This window comes from Mus caroli, chromosome 1 (genome assembly GCF_900094665.2).
Source record: "Mus caroli chromosome 1, CAROLI_EIJ_v1.1, whole genome shotgun sequence".
NCBI classification, from domain to species: domain Eukaryota; kingdom Metazoa; phylum Chordata; class Mammalia; order Rodentia; family Muridae; genus Mus; species Mus caroli.
The window spans coordinates 145,418,342-145,435,210 of NC_034570.1; the positions used below are offsets into that span (position 1 = coordinate 145,418,342).

A 16,869-nucleotide genomic window follows, 5' to 3' on the forward strand; every position below is an offset into this window, starting at 1 on the left:
GAAAGAAGAATCCAGAATCCCTGGAAAGGAAACCATCTTCTACCCCATGTGAGCTCCCTTCTGTTGTAATATCTGACACAGAACACACATCCTGACACCAAAAGAAGCAATGCTCCCTTCTTATTCTCTTCTAAGATTCTGCATTTATAGGTAACAGAAAAGCATAGCATGGGTTGGAATCTCCCATGGCAAAGTACAGGCTCTAGAAACCAAACTGTAAATCCAGTGAGTAAAGCTTTCCCCTGCTGTTTTTGTAAAGACTGGTGAGGAATTCTCTACCTTTTTGAAAAAACAAAAACAAAAACAAAAACATCATGATTCAAAGTAGGCTCCCTGACTCCTGAAGCAAGGCTTTGCTGCAAGCTCAAGGAGAGGTGGGGCCATGGCTAGAAAAGACAAACACCAGCTCCCTCCCAGGGCCCAGTCATCCTGCAGGCTGGGATTTCATTCTGTAATTACTGTTATGACAAACACGAGCCAGATGTGTCACTAGTCTTGCAGTTCAACCTATTCTCTGGCAAATTCCACAACTCAGGGTTGGGGGAGAAAGGTAGTCTATTTCACAAAGAGGGAAGGACAGAGACCATTCTCCTGTCATCCCCATAGAGCAAGGTTGCCAGTATAGGACACAGGGCCTAAACACCTCTTTAGTAGTACAGAACGGTGATCACCCCAACATACCCCAAGGCCCCTCTTCCCATTTCCACTGTAACCCTGTGTTAATGGCATCAAATAAGTATCTAGGGATCTCTGGAGAGTGGCAAGCAGTGGCCAAGCATGCACAGAGACATCAATAGCCCTCCAGTTGCTCTAGTCTTGGGCCAGCACAGGAGGAGGTGACTTTTCTAGTCCACTGCATTTGGTAGTACCATCTCATCCCCACCACCACCATTTCCACGGATCCCTGAGTCACAGGCATTCTCCCACAGCTGGCAGTCCTTCCTTCCCACACATCTCCAGTTCACACACAGCATCCCCAACCCAGAAATTCTCTGCTTCCTCATGCTCAGCCACCTGATCTAGAAAATGGATGAGCCTCATTGGACTTCCAAATGGACTTCTGCCCCAGATTCTATTATGCTTCCTGAAGTCCTCACAGCTGAAGGGAAGCCACTGCATGGGAGCCCATAAGGACTCTTATGCTTTCTGCTTCAAACTCTGGAAGCTAAGGGCAACCTCTGGGATCTACACTGGCACGCACATCCCCTATCTTAGGACAAGTCCCCACCCAACTCACACCCTGGCAAGGCCACCAGAACACAAGGATCAGAAGTAGTATGCTTCTGTCATATCACTGGCTCTAATCTAGAGCTTTTCACATAAAGTGGCAAAAGGCTAACCCAGGGCCCAGCATCCCACAAGATTCTGGAGCAGGCTAAACTATGCTGGGCTTGGTGCTGATACCTGGGATTCCAAGATGAATCTGTTGACAGAGAGAATCAGGCAAAAGTGGTGGCTGAGGAATTTCTGACCTTGTCTGGGAACTTGGTCTAGAAAGGAAACTGACAGTATGCCAAAGCAGCGTTGATGAATGGCTGCAGATGCTGAGGGCATCTGGGGTGCTGCCTCTACAATGTAGGTCACAAAATACTAGTGCTACAGAAAGTTGCAATCAAATAAATGAGGGAAGCCTGGGTTAAGTAAAGTTAAGTAGGTTCCTTCCCAGCAGGTCTGCTTGGAGCCTTTAATGCTACTGTACACAGTGTGTAACTGCACACACAATGGGGTGGGAAGCAGTACACAGCACACTCCAGACTTGCTTCACCAGGCAGTCCTTTGTTCAGAGCATCTCTCTTGGGATTGGCCCTCATGGGACCGTGGTTAAGAGCCCTAATTAAAACAACAACAAACACAAACAAACAAAAGCCAGGTTTTATTGGCCATCACAAGTTGAGGAGGGGCTGGTATCTCTGAGTTGAGTGACACATTTATTGACTCTTCCATGTAACACACATACACACAAACACGCATGCATGCATGCTATTAATAAAGTTGATCACAAAAGCTCACCTGGTTATTGCCCATAGTTAGAAATGCCCTGTGCAAACTCAGAAACCCACTCAGCACCTCCATGGACCCAGCACCTACCTGGGAAGAACTGGGAAAGAGCTCTTTCTCATTCAAGCTACATAAGCCTCTGCCTCTTGTGAATCCATTGGGTCTGTGGTTGTCTGAAGGGACCAATGAAACAGAAAGGCCTGGGAAACTGAGGGCAGAGGCTTTGCCTGTCCCTGGTGGCCAACCCTTTGCTTGGGAATAGTGTGTATCTAATGATTGGTATTTAATGAATAAGGGACTAATCAAAACATAGATGGCACAGGCACACCAGAGCCTGGGTTATCATTATAAAAAGACATCCTACATTCTCTCTACACAGTATCCCCATCTGAACTTTTGTACTGCATACTGTGGGCATACATTATCTATCAAAAACGAAAAAGAGCCAGTATGCACAGACATTCTCTTTAATGTTAAGAGAGAGGGAAGGGGGTGGGGCCCGGCTTTGCTAGAAGGATAATGAGTTTTCTCTGAGTAATAGGGTTATTTTCATTTTTCTCTTTACTCCTTTATCCATTGCCTGACTGTTATAATGAGCACGTATTAACTTATAATCATAAAATCAATTAAAGCTATATGTATTCGAGGGAGAAAGAAAATCAAGCCAATGCCAAAATCCACCACCATCCTGAGTATAAAGAAAGACGGTTATGGAAGCCTGCGCAAGATCCAGGGAAGATCAAATGCTCCCGAACAAAGGCCTAGACCGAGTCAAAGAAGAACATGACCATAAAAGAGCTTCAGGCCTGCAAAGGAGCTTCCCCTCTCTCTCACTGTCTGCTCACTAGGGGCCTCACTTCGTAAACTTCCCTGGCAACCTTCCCAAACACCCCTTCGTTGCTCACTCACTCCAAGCCGTTAATGAGGACTAGAGTGTCTGCGGCTCTCCCTTTCCCTTCCCTGTCTAACTGCTTCAAGACAATCATTAGGGAAATGATAAAAATAGGTTCGTTTATTGATTTATCCCTTTTACCCAATGCTCCTTCCTTCAACCAGTTGACTCGTTTCCTTAGCAACACAGCTAATTTGAGCAGCATGGCTCGGCCCGCACACCTGCCATTTGTTTAGTTCCTTCTTTAGCAGAGAAAGCTAGGGCAAGACAGAGGGTGGACCTAGTGCTGCTATGGTGCTGGCTCTGATTGCCAACAGAGCCCTAGGACAGGGTTGCGCGCCTTGCATTGCCTTGTAAGCAGAGCTTCTCTCATCTGAGCCAGCCTCTCGCTTTCACAACTGCAGGCACAGGCCTGGGGAAGACTCAGGCTGCAGGAAGCAAATGGAAGTGGGGGGGGGGGGTGTCTTACAGAAATATACAGCCCTATCTGTGGGGTGTTCTGAGACCCCTCTGCTCTCAGCTGTCCCTTCCCAGAGCCTTTATCACCATGCATAAAGCAAATGAATATGATCTGAGGGCCACCAGGGACAGGCAGGTTGACAGAACACGATGTTCTCTTTGAGTTCCAGGCCTAATGGAGAAGATACTTATGTAGGAACAAGAATGTGACCACTCTGGCAGTTGTCAGAACTCAGGAGACTCTCACCAAGTGCTCACTGGCTCCCAGGAGATAGATCTCAACCTCCATTAGCCATCCCTATCTATCTCTAGCCTCAGACCCAGGACAACTAACTGCCTTCAAGAAGGTCTGAATCCTCTTCCCGCCTCAGCCTTCTTGTTAAGGGATATGCGATTTGAAGAGATATAGTCAGACAACGACTTTGATGCCATTGCATATGTTACCACTCCTCAGCTGCACATAAATGTAATATGTGATTATTAACTCAAGGGCAGTAGCTGGGAAAGAGTCTGTCTATTGTGTGACTCTGTCAGAAGCTCTGTTCCAAAGAGACACTGTCAAGTAATAAATAGTAAGACACAGCTCTTCAAGGGCTATATGACTGGGAAAAAAATCAGGATCTTGTGTTGGACATAGACAGCGAAGGAGAGAATGAAACTTGGAAATGAGAAACAGGAGTCAGGGCTTTCATTGCAAAAGTTGCTCCAGTACCGTGCTCAAAGGGAAGGCCACCACCATCCACTTCCATAGAAGAAACTAGAAAGACAAAAGGACCAGCACCCAAAACAACAGGTGAACACAAGGCCCTAAACAGATCACAGGTCACTTTTATTACCCTACTAAATCAATTCTTAAGTGTCTGCTGCTGCTCGAGGCTTTGGGGAGAGCATCTGTCTGTGGTCACAGCCTCCAGGAGGGGGCTGGCTGGCTGCAGCTATGATCTAACACCGAAGACATCTACCCCAGTAAAGATTTTAAAAGAAAATTATGGTAATGGGCCTCCGGGAAGAAAGCAAAGACAGTTGGCCCAGCACCTCCTGGGAATATGGAGAGCTCTTCCAAACAGCAGTCCCCAGAGGAGGATTTATGAAGCTGATGGCTCTGATGCAATCTCTTCCAGTGATTAGAAGGGACATTAATCACACCCAGGGCCAGAGCTAAGAACAGGAGGGGTTGAACCACCACAGAGGTCCGGCTCTGGCTCCAGCTCCAGCAGATCCTGATGGAGACACAGTGAGCTCATGCAAGTGAGATGGCATCCACTCTGCCTGAGGCCACAGAGAAAAACACATCTGTCTGGCAGCGATGAATAATAGCAAAGAGGCTGGACCTGTGCCAAAACAACTGGCATAGCCATCATTGTGGCCATTGTGTCAACAGACTGTGTTTTCATCCCTACCCTTTCCCAAACAATGTCCCTCCAGGACTCTCTACTGCCTAACCTGTCTACACACGCCCTTCAGTCTGAAAGGAAAATTCACACCTGTTAGAGAAGCCCTGTACCCAATGACTTCATGGAAGGGGGTGGGGGACATCTTACCACTTCCTTTCCTGATCACTGTGGGAGTGGGGGCACAGGGGGCACATGGGAGATAAAAGGATAGAACTTCAACATGGCTTTCTAACACTCTAAGTGCTTATTCCTCTGGTCAGACTAGCAAGATGGAACAGCTCAAAGGAAGTGAGAACCAAAGTTTCCTGGAAAGAAACTGTGCCTTACTCTGAGCCTTTTGCAAGGCTAATCAAGTAATTAGAACTCTGATGGCTGTGGAGAGGCTAGAATGTCACCAGTCTGCCTCCTAAGTATAATCCATCCTGGGTTATTAGCAGTCCTTGTGACTATCAGATAAAAACCTTTTAGAATGGTTTGACACAGCAGGGCACTAACTTCCAGCAACACAAAAGCTGCAAATGTCATCAGATACTATAATGAATCAACATACAGACCGTCCTCACATCTGGAATTAGTCGTGTGCTCAGCTCCATTTCCCCATTTCTTCAAGCTGTGCTTTTGGGTTCTGTCTGTGTCCTGAGCAGATGAGTTCAGGCTGGGCCCTCTCAGAGCAGAAGAACTAACACCCTGTGCTTCTCTATGTGCGTTACCAGTGCACAGCTCTGACGGCAAATGTGAAACTCCAAGCACATTCCTCTTCCCTTCCCAACAGCAGGAAAACTGTTCTAGAAGAAGTAGAACATGAAACAGAAGTTCCTAAGTACTCCATGCTGTCCTGCTTCACAATCTCATTGTTATCCTCTGAGCAGTTTTTCTCACCTCCCTGTCTTGTCTTAAGAGAGAGAGGGTGGGGGAGAGGGATAGAAATCAAACCCCTCTTCTTTTTAGAAACAAAGCAAAACAAAACAAAATGATATATCATGTGACTTCCAGCCTTAACATCAGTCTTTTAAGTTTGGTTTCCATGGTGGTGGGATGCAACCCACCATCACCATGACAACTGCTTCTTTTCCAATCCCCATCTGACTGGCAACCCTGAACATTCATGCACCTCTCTTTCAACCCACCCTACCCCTGTCAAAAAATGAAAATGCCATCACCCCTGCTCCTAACAACCTCAAACCTAGTGGATGGATGGCAAGGAAGGCATCAGTGAGAACTCAGCACGGAGGCTGAGGGGCCCTCGGGAGGCCTTCTGCCCCCCCCCCCCCCCCGAGGTCAGTCAAGATGCACTACTAGGCAGGTCAGTGAACTCAGTTACTCAGACAAACTATCCTTAGTGTTACTCTCTTGTCAGCTGTGAAACTATGTCTCACCTCTTGTGGCTTCTAGATCAAAGTACTCTGTCTGACTTCCAAGACCCTGTTTCCTACACAAATCCATGGAAAGGAAGGTCACATTGTTGCTACTTTGGAGAGACAGAGGGACAGATGATAGGTGGCAGACAGTTCAAGACCTATTTGTACCACATAACTGCCAGGGAGTGGCAATACTTCTGAAAAGGAAGACTGCCCTGCCCTCCCTGTTCTGCTACTCACGCCCATTCCAGTGGCCATCACCTGGAGGAGTCCTAAGAAATTCATTTGTTATGTGTCTGAATGGATCTTGGACTAAAAACAGTTGTCATTCCACATGTGGTTTTGGTGATCAAGTGACAAATGACTGAATGAAGAGGTACACGCTAAAAGCCTCAAATAAAAAACAAAACAGCATTGGGGAAATTACTTGTTTCAGAAACCAGAATTAGTGTTTTGATGTCACTCTGACAAATTTGGTTCCATCAAGAGTTCTGGCAGCGACTTGTACTTTAAGGGGGAAAAACATGAGCTGCAATGAACAGCCACACCCCACGCTGTTCCCTACTTCATAGACTCACACATCACAAAGCAGGCATCAAATGCTGCTGAGAACACATCAGGCAAGAAAATGAAGTAGTTTTTGTTAAAGAGATGGTTGCTCCGAGAATTTTTGTTTTGAAAACTCTGCAACTGTAGCCATGTTCAAAGACACCACTCAGCGTAGAAACCAGATGAGAATGCGTTGCAGAACCAATACTCAGCTTGCAAAGGAAGGACCTGACAGATAACATAGTTGCTATCGAACATCCAAAGGCCACCTTGAAATAGATAAATCTGATATCTCTTTTAAAGTTATTCTAAAGACTAAGATACCCTCTCTCCCAAGGGCAGATCTGAGAGAATACAGAATATACAGAATTTAGATCTGCTACTGTCTATAAGAAAACAGATTATTTTTGAGAGGTAAATCAAATGCCATGCTAATAAATACCATCAGGGAGAAAGCCCTCATGTATAGCACTTGCAAATGCTAGACTGTCAGTATCATCCTTCTGACCAGTTTTGAGCTACCAATTTACATCAGAGATTGTGAAACATATACAAAAGACACTCAAGAGTATGGAGAGGCCAGTCTCAGCATATGGTTTACTGTAAGTCCCATGTTCCTAGAAGATTGTTAAGAATGTTCAGGGATTCCTCCATTTGATGGGCATTATGCTAAGTCAACCTTCATCGGCTTAGTAGTTACTAACCAAGAGGAATCAAGGTTAAGAAGTCTTCAGCTGGGTACTCAAGGGCCTGCTGGGTGAACTGAAGGCCTGAGGGTTCTGTTCCTCAGACTAAGATTTCTAGACCTGTCTTCAGGAAGTCTTAGATCAGACAAAAGTCTGCCTGAAGAAGCCGTAAGTGAATGGTTTTGCCAACCCAATGCCCCTTAGAATTAATTAGTTTATTATCTTAGGCTGAATTCCAGAGTGCCCAGGAACTCCAGCTCTTTCACAACAGCCTGCAAGGGAAGTGAGAAGAATCTACCCGTGATCAAAATACATACATAAGAAACAGAAACAGCTGGGTATGGTAGTACACACTGAAACCCACCATGCCCTTGAGGCTCAAGCAAGAGTATCTTGAGTTCTAGGTCAGCCTGGAATACAGAGAAAACACAGATCTCACAAAATAGGGTAGGAGAGAGGAAGGGGGAGTAGATAAATGAAGAAGGGAGAGGGAGGAAGATGGGTAAATGGATTAGATAGAAGACCCATCTCTCTAGAAGATAAGTGGATCTCTGGCTCAACTGAACTACCGAATCACTAGAGACACCTTCAAAAGTTAAAAGTGTTGTATCCCATCTCCAGATATTTTAATATGCCTTGGCTACTGTTGAGGCATCAGCATTTCTAGATACCTGCAGACTTGTCCTCATGTTCAGTCAAGGAGAAACTCATGGTTTCCATACTAGAGGCCAGTAGTGTCCTCAAACCAGACAGACCCACTGACAATTACAGAAACTGAGATTCCAAAGGCAAACAAGGAACAGCCAAAGGGAACACCAGAGTTCTAACTATCTAGCACACCGTTCATCTATGACATGGATACAAAGACTGAAAGAACAAGAACAAGAACTCCTCTGGATTGTCATCTTCGTGCCCTCCAAAGTCTTGGGAAGTTTTCATCAGAATAATCAAATATCAATACCCTAGGTTCCTTGCTTGAAGGGATAAAGTAAAAAGGAAGGAAAGATGGAAGGAAGGAAGGAAGGAAGGAAGGAAGGAAGGAAGGAAGGAAGGAAGGAAGGACTTCATCTTAGAATTTTTGCTTATGTCTTTCATAGAACTATCCTTAAAGAGCATTTATTATCTTTTAAAGTGGGGTCTGGAGAATTTACCTTTCCCTAGGCCACTGAAAAGCCAGAAACTATTCTGAGAGGACTGCCTGCCTGAGCATCCACCCACTCTCCCACCTGCTGCAACCTAGTGTTGGTTTTCTGTTTAGTGGAAGCACCTAATGGGTCCTGTCCTACTGCTTCATCTCATGTATGGTTCTCCAACATCATTTTTGGGGGAAAGAGAGCATTAGCCAATGATATGAATCCTTTAGTTCATCATCACAGTATTTGCACCAGACGACCTCACCTATATGAATTAGCCTCCTCTTATCCACTTGCACTTTTTGTGACTTAATTCCTTTTTTTATTGATCTTGATCCTTATATACACTCTTCCAGATCGCCCCAAAGCACCAAACCCACACACTTACTAACAGAAAAAGAAGGAAGCCTTGGAAGATGAAGGAGCTGGAGAGGAGAGGACTGAGTAGAGACGGATTGCAAAGGAAAGAGTAGAGAAAAAGGGATCAAAAAAGTTGTTGGTCAGGTGTTTTTAAAACAAAATCCCAGTCCTTCCAGTTTTACTCAATGAAGACTTGGGAGCCAAATGCTGGTGTGAAAACCTACCAGCCCAAAGAGACAGAAGAAGCACCAGCTGACCGTCATACTTCATAGACATACTTCACAGAAGTATGGTAAAAGCTCCTCCCCCTCCTGGTACTGCCTTAAAAACCCTCCGAACTGAATGCCCCTCCTTTCTCCTCCCTGGGCATCTCTCTCTCTGTCCTCCTGGGCTCCTCTCACTCTCTATGCCTTTTCTCTATGTTCACTCCCCATCAACTGGGTGTTTGCTTGCTCCACCTCTTGACTTATAATTGACTATATTTAATCTTGTTTACAATAAACAGAACACTCCAGGATTAAAGGTATGTGTTAGGGCTGAGCCACACCACAACTAGAAACAGGTTTCTTCCAGTATTCACTCTCACAGTGTGATCAAATACCCTGCAGCACTCTTGGATTAAAGGTGTGTGCTAAGCCTGAGCCACACCACAACTAGCAATAGGTTTTTCTAGTATACAGTCTTGAGGTCCACAGCATGTTCTAGCCCACACACAGTCAGTTATTACCTTGTGCTAAGTCCCTTGAGGCCTTCGACTTTCTATTTTCCTACAGATAACTAAGGGTCCAATCAGAATTTCTCCTAGAATCTTGTAATTCTAATGCTCTATTATTCTGTGTTGTTATTGGGAAAGCAAGTAGGAGAGATAAAAATGACCATCCATTATTACAAAAAAAGTTGCTTTAGGTGAAGCTACAAATGAAAAAAGAAAATTATTGGTATCATTCATATTGGAAATCCTGGCATAGCAGGACCTATTTAAAGTGTCAGATGTCCATAGAAATTTTCTATATATTCAATGATCAGAAACCCACGACCAGTGTGGTTGACTGGATACTTGTAGCAATAGAGAGAACTGGCCTGAGTGTGAACATAAGACTGTTTTCCTCAAAACTCTACAAGCTTTTCCTTCATTCTTTCAAGATAACTCTCTTCTTCAGCCTTCATGTCCCAGTTTTTAAAAAAAAAAAATCCAAAAGCAGAGACATTCAATGAGTAAAAGTTCAAGGAGAGGTCATAAAAGCTACCACCTCCACAACTCAATCCCACTCGGGTACCCTGGAGCAGAGAGGACTAAGGGAGGTTTTTGGAGCACTGAAAACATGAAAACCCCACAGACTTTCACATCACGGTGAAAGGAAAATTGACATCTGCAAACCAACGCTTCTGGGCAAAGCAATGGAGTTCATGTAACCAAAGGGATCAGGAAAAAATGAGAATAGTCAAAGATCTAAGATCCCAACCCAAACTTGCATCCCAGTGACACAAACCAAGATGTCCCAGGCCCATTTCATAGTGCCTAAGAGAGCTTTGCTCTTCTCTGACTCAGTTAGTCGTCCTTCTCTCATCTATGGGTTTAGCCTCATACCCAGTGGGTACCACAAATACACACAAGCAGTTCACAGTGCTAGTCCAAGGAGAGATTTCATTAGAGAAGGCTAGCTTTTCAGTCTTCTGCCAAGATAGTGAGGGACCAGCAAGCACAGCTGGTAAAACCACAGCTGTCTGTGACCTTGCCCCAGGTGACTGTAAAGAACAATGAGTTAAATCCAAGTAGGTCTCAAAAACACACTATAGAGTGACCATTAAACAATAAGCACTTGTTAAAGCTTAGTTTTTCTCTGTCTGTTCCTGAGAGCTTATCATCCTGGCAGATAGTCTTTATAGAACGCTGATAAAATCATACAATAGAAATAAAGAAAGCTAAAAGAAAAAAAGAGAAATGGTCTACCTTACTGAGAATATTATTCTCAACAAAGCTCCTTTCAGGCAGAGTATGCAAACTTCTAGATAATTATAACATCCTAGAATCTGTTCCTGTGCTTTGTTACCTGAGTTTGCCCATTGACATTTGTGATGAAAATGAGCCCCTGGCCTGTGCATTCAATGGTGTCATTTTCTACCCTCTAACTGTCACCAGACAGATTGTCCCGAGGTGCAACAGAACTTGAAGAGGGGTAATCATTTCAAAAGTAAATGCTTGCACACATTACCCTGTATAAGGGAGGGCCATCTTGTGAAACTGTCCAGATCGTCTGCACTTGCACAGGCCCATATTCCGCAGACCAGCCCCCCTCCCTGTGTTGCCACATCCACCCATTCACTCCACCTCCAGATAAGCCCACGCCCTTCAACTGCTCCTCTATCAACAGACCAGAAGAACACATGCACCTCAGCGCGTCCATATGGCTCCGTTATTTCACAAACACTCATTTCCATGCAAATACAATCCAAAGTTAGCAGAGTAGAGAGACAGTTCCTCTAACTTTTTTTTCTACCCACTCCATAACTGCTTCAGAGACTTCAGTCTGGTCTCCAGGAGCTAAGTGGTCCATCCTTAATCCTACAGGCTCACACATGTCAGTATCTGGTTTCCACCAGTAGAATACCCTCCAGGATACACAGAGCTCATAGGACACACTTCCAAAGGTTCGGTTTCCTGACCCACACACAGCTCTCCAATCTTTTCAGAAGCCTCATCCTCAGTTCACAGAAACTCATCTCAACTCTCTTTGCTGAGAGAACACAAAAACCTTGCAAGTCCAAGGAGCCTAACTGACAAGAAAGAGTTTACTAGAAGGCTGGTAACCCCCAAGAATGTGCCAGGTGGCCAAGGTAGAACTGTCATTCCCAGGGACCCTTCCATATGCCTCCAGCTGGGCCATTCAAAATCTCTGGCTACCAATTTTATATAAGTGAAAACAGAATCCAGTGCATTTGGCTAAGGCTGTTGATGGTTTTGAACACCTGACCTGCTTTCATCGGAAACTTGCAGAAAAATTCTCCCCCATTATTGCGCCTCGAGACTTTTCGCATCGTAAATCTGAACGAGTCCTGGGAGAAAATATTGGTGCAAAATCATCATTTGAAAAATATACAAATGAGGACCCGTTTTGATGTAAATGCTTTCAATTTTTTTTTAATGTAAACTCAATAAATGAAAGAAAGCAGGAAGAAAACTTTTCATGTACCACTATCAGCTGCAGCAGTTAAAAACACTAAAGTCCAATGAGGCCTCCAGCTCTTGCTCGGTGTGTCATAGTAAACAAATGAGTAAACCTCTCCATGCCTTTTCCCCTGACTGTGGGAAGCAGAAAATGTAAGAGATCACCTCTGCATGTGCTCACGAGGAATGGTTTCAACAGGTGCTTTCCATGGGGAGCACTAAGCACAGTACTCTAGCAAACAGTAAGTGCTTAATAAATGTTGCACTTTTATGAACTGTATCACTGGTAGCACTTGTACTAATATCTGACATGTTTGCAGAGGGCTTTCATCCTCAGTAGCCGGTGCTAGCCCTCAAACAGTCCTGCAAGTTAGCCTGGCAGGGGATATGAGTTCTGCCTCCTCATAGCTGAGGTGTGAGACCCCAAGGTTCAGGTATGCGAAGAGGCCTACACAGAGGTCACGTGAACTCTATCTGGAAAAACTCCAGCTAGAAATCTGCTAAAAGTCAGGAGAAAGCGAGACAATACGGTTAGAATGGGGAAACTTGGCTGCAGGTATTTAATACTGAATCATCCATAATTAACTACATATTAACAACTAAGAGTCATTCACGGATTACTTCGTGCCCATCACTAAGCTATGTATTTTTTATGTGCTGTCTTGCCTGAATGCCACAAAAAAAAAATCGAACACAATTTGCCATATAGCTTCAATCACTATTTCCAGTTTGTGTCTCAAGACAGAGCGGAGTTAAGCAGGTTGCCACAGTGTACAGCTAGGAAGCAGCAAAGGTGTAATTGAGACTTGAAGCTGTAAGCCACACCCTTAACATTGATGTACTCTCCAGCTTTGAACAAGAGACTGGTGGTCCCTACACTCTACAGTGTAGGCGGTAGACTCAATGATGCCCGTAGCCTCTCAACTCCTGGGAGTTTTATCATCTAGTAAAAAAATAAACTATCATCTGAGACTCTGAAAGCAGTACCTAAAGTGGACTTTAGAAAAGGCATGATGCTGCATCCTAGCTTAAAATAGACACGAAATAGTCATGCAAGCATGTATTGATTCCAGTGAAGCATATGACAGTGATATCTCCCACAGTACTTTTACAGACAAAATAAAGAAGTGTTGGTTGGCTTGAGAACAGTTCAAAAGATTTGAGAAAAGCCAAGCAGTCAAGGAGTACGTACTAACACATCGAAGAGACGAGTAAGGGAGTCCCCAGTTCTAACCATGTTCTTATTAGTTTTTTGACTCAACTCTAAGAGCACTTGCCTATCAAACCTGCAGATGACGCAGAGTGGGTGGAGGTCCCGTGCAGAGACTATGACGGATGTGTGACCAAAGCAGCAGTTACTGCTGGAGTCCCAGCCCCTGGAGTCAAGCTTGCTGGGGTTGAACTTGAAAAGGTAACTTAACCTTCTTTACCTTCAGCTTTCCCCTGTGTAAGATGCTGACAATGATACTCGCCTTGTGGCTCTTGGTTTGTTTAAATGAAGAAAGGCTGGGATTTGGTGGCCATACATAGATAGTAGCTTTCCTTTCCGCTTGAAAAGATCCCCATAGGATGGATAGCAACATCAGAAACAAACAAGGAGATAAAACAAACCCAAAACAAATCAGGGCCCAAATCTCAACCTAAAGATCAAACTGAGGATAAAGCTAGAGGCACAATTCTATCATCTCCTAATGTGAAAAGATCAGAAGTTTCGTTGACAACAACCACAAGTCAGAAATCTAAGGCTACTTCTCATTTCAAAAGAATATTCACTGAAACAAATATGCTTATATTGTTCTATATCCTGGGAATTTAAAAAGCAGTCATGGGAAAGTGGCTCTTCCTCTTGCTTGTATTTTCAACCAATACAAAAGTTATATGGGAAGAATGGGAAGAAGTGTTAGGGAAGACATAGTACACGAGGTGGCTCAGTGGGAACCCATAGGAAGGGCTTGGTCTTATTCTCCTCAAGAGCAATCAAAGATGGTGTCAACGAGAAAATTACCTCTAAGGACAGTCCTAGAGCTAGACAGACAGAGTAGCCAGTGTAAAGTCTGGAGGCCTTTGCTGTCACTGGGCTGGCTAGAACAGGAGCTAGGATGGAAACGGTGCCAGTTACAGTGAGCCCTGAGATACCCTGCACACGAAGCCAAGGAAGCTCAATTACAAAGTTAATAAACATCAGCCCCCAGAGGAAACAGCTTTCTGGCTTATCTGCCCCTGCCACTAGCCACGTGTAGATATTTAAATCTAAATTAACTGAGATCAGATAAAATTTAAGGATAATACAAATCAAAACATAACCGCCATCGAAAGGAGTTCTTGTCTATAATGGTGTACAGAACCACAAGGACATTAAGTAAATATGTGGACCAGATCGGCATTTCCTTATACAGCAGAAACCAAAAGGACTAATAAAACACACAGAGGCTCCACAGAATTTGATTTCTTGTTCCTAAGGGTTTTAAGTAACAAAGAGCATTTTGTCCTTGCCTGTCTAGAGATGGAGAAGGGATCTCTAATGAATTCGTGTTCTCTGAGTAGAATGTGTGTCTCATGGCAGTCTGGCAAACACTTCTCTGTGGTCCGTTCACCAAGAATTCTTATCACACTAGATGTAAGGTGTGTGGTGTGTGGTGTGTGGTGTGTGGTGTGTGGTGTGTGGTTGGGGAACAATCTTCCTAAGCACACCCAGTATCCCAGCATCCAGACATGTGGGAATTTTCTAACACAATCATTATTCTTAAATTGACCTGTGGAACCCCGATACTGAGTGCACACTTATATGTGTATTCTTTCAAGAGAATGGGAGCCACTCCCACATTAAAAACCGTGTACTAAGAAACCTAATAGTTCCAGTATGCCAATCAGTCACCTAGAGGCCATCTAGACAGCCACTCAAGTCATTTCCCACTTTAAAGTTCCACAAAATGTAGAGCTTACGCTTAAGAAAACAAAGAATATTCTCACCCCACAATAAGATCTTTAGAGTCCATCCTCCTTTGACCTGAGTTGAGAAGATGGCAGGTGAGCATGTGGAAGAACACGGAAAGAGGTTCGGGCACAAATGGCAGATACTCAGAGTCCACTTGAAGAAGGAATCACCTGACAGCTCTGGATGAGATGCCTAGTCAAAGTTCTATTCAAAATTCTAGGCAACCATGTTCAATGTTATTGTATAGAAATAATCGTGCAATGGGGTATAATATCAGCTTGCCAACTGGGAGCTCTTCAAGCAAATGCAAAGCCCACTGAGCTACCCACCCTTTGTAAATACTTAGAACCACCCCCTGCTGACGTGCTAAAGCACAACAATTACACCAGGACGCAGCTCCAATCCTGTGGTTTCTAAAGCTGAAAGGGCTGACTTTCAGAGCCATAAATACAAGTTCTCTGTCACCCACTAGAGCCAGAGAAGAGAACTTGGGATAATTTAACAAGCTGATAAGTAAAAAAAATTAGTAAATCATGGGGCTCACGAGATGGCTCAGCGGTTAAGAGCACTGCCGCTCTTCCAGAGGATCTGGGTTCAATTCCCAGAACCCACTTGGCCGCTCACTGTCTGCAACTCAGTTCCAGAGGATCCAACACCTTCATACAAACATACATGTAGGCAAAACATGAATGTACATAAAATAAAAATAAGTAATTTCAAAATTAATGAGTTGCAACAGATAACTATCTATGTGTGGATGTGGTTTATAGCTTGTGAAAGCCCAAAATACGGGGCATAGTCCATTCAGACTGTTTGAACATAACCTCAATAAACACTTGATTGACAACATTCAGAAGGCACTCCAGTAGTCTGTGTGCCTAGAGGCCAGCATTAGAAACCTCAATTGTCATTACATTATAGATTTCTGGGTGCCAATTAATAGAGTTTTCACTGAAATTTTTCAGAAAATAAACACTGCATTTTCTTTAACAGTGGGGAAGCCTGCGGTGGGTCATATAGAAATTGGGGCAATTCTAAAGAAAGCTGTGAAGTGACACTTGTCTTTTCTAACTCCCAATTCCCATGTAATGACCCCTGACTTTCTCCCAGCAGTCAGTACTCTTAGACTAACAACCACCAGAGTGCCCCCGTCCTGCAGGTCCCAGCCAGAGCAGTACTAGAGACAGCTTAATCACTTTGTTGACGCTTATTAAATCAATAGCAACATATTTAATTACAAATCATTCAATAAAAGAACGTGCAGCACTTGTCACGTGCCAGCACTGTACGGGGTGCTGGAATTAAAACGCATGAGCCCATTCCCATAAGAGCCTGTTCTCCGTCATGAGGCCAAAAAGAATAAACTCACTCTAAGTTAACAATGTCGTAAAAATAAGAGTCCGTATTCCCATCCCCAGGATCCCATCATTACTTTGGTAGAATGCTCTGGAAGCCTCAAAATGTCTGAATCCCAAAAATAAGTTTCTGCTAACAGCAGAGATTTGGGTTAGTATAGCAGAGGCAGATTTAGGCTGGATAACCTTCCTAGCTGCTCTGTTTTGCTTTGTTTTGTTTTTTCTGAGGCAGGGTTTCTCTGTGTATCCCTAGCTATCTTGAAACTTGTTCTGTAGACCAGGCCCTTCTCAAATTCAAAGAGATCAACCTGCCTCTGGCTCCCACATGCTGGCATTAAAGGCAGGAGCCACCACTGCCTGGCAGATTAGCAATTCTCATGAAGCTGTCTCTAAAGATATGTCAAACACACAGAGCTAAACTGTATGAAGGGAGCTGCGTCTCTGTAGTTTCCAAGACCACCAGTGGCAAGAACACTTGGGAACTTGTGATAAATAAGAATTCTGAGACCCCAATTCAGACTTACTGAGTCGGGAACTCCAAGAGCCCAAATCCACCCACAGAGCTGTATTCTAATAAAGCCACG

The 16,869-nt window shown here is 44.2% G+C and overlaps 1 protein-coding gene across 9 annotated transcripts in view; it reads right to left on the reverse strand.

Annotated features, from left to right (window-relative positions):
- Cacna1e (calcium voltage-gated channel subunit alpha1 E) overlaps positions 1–16,869 on the reverse strand; it is a 486,129-nt gene that overhangs the window by 305,617 nt on the left and 163,643 nt on the right. The window lies entirely within an intron of this gene.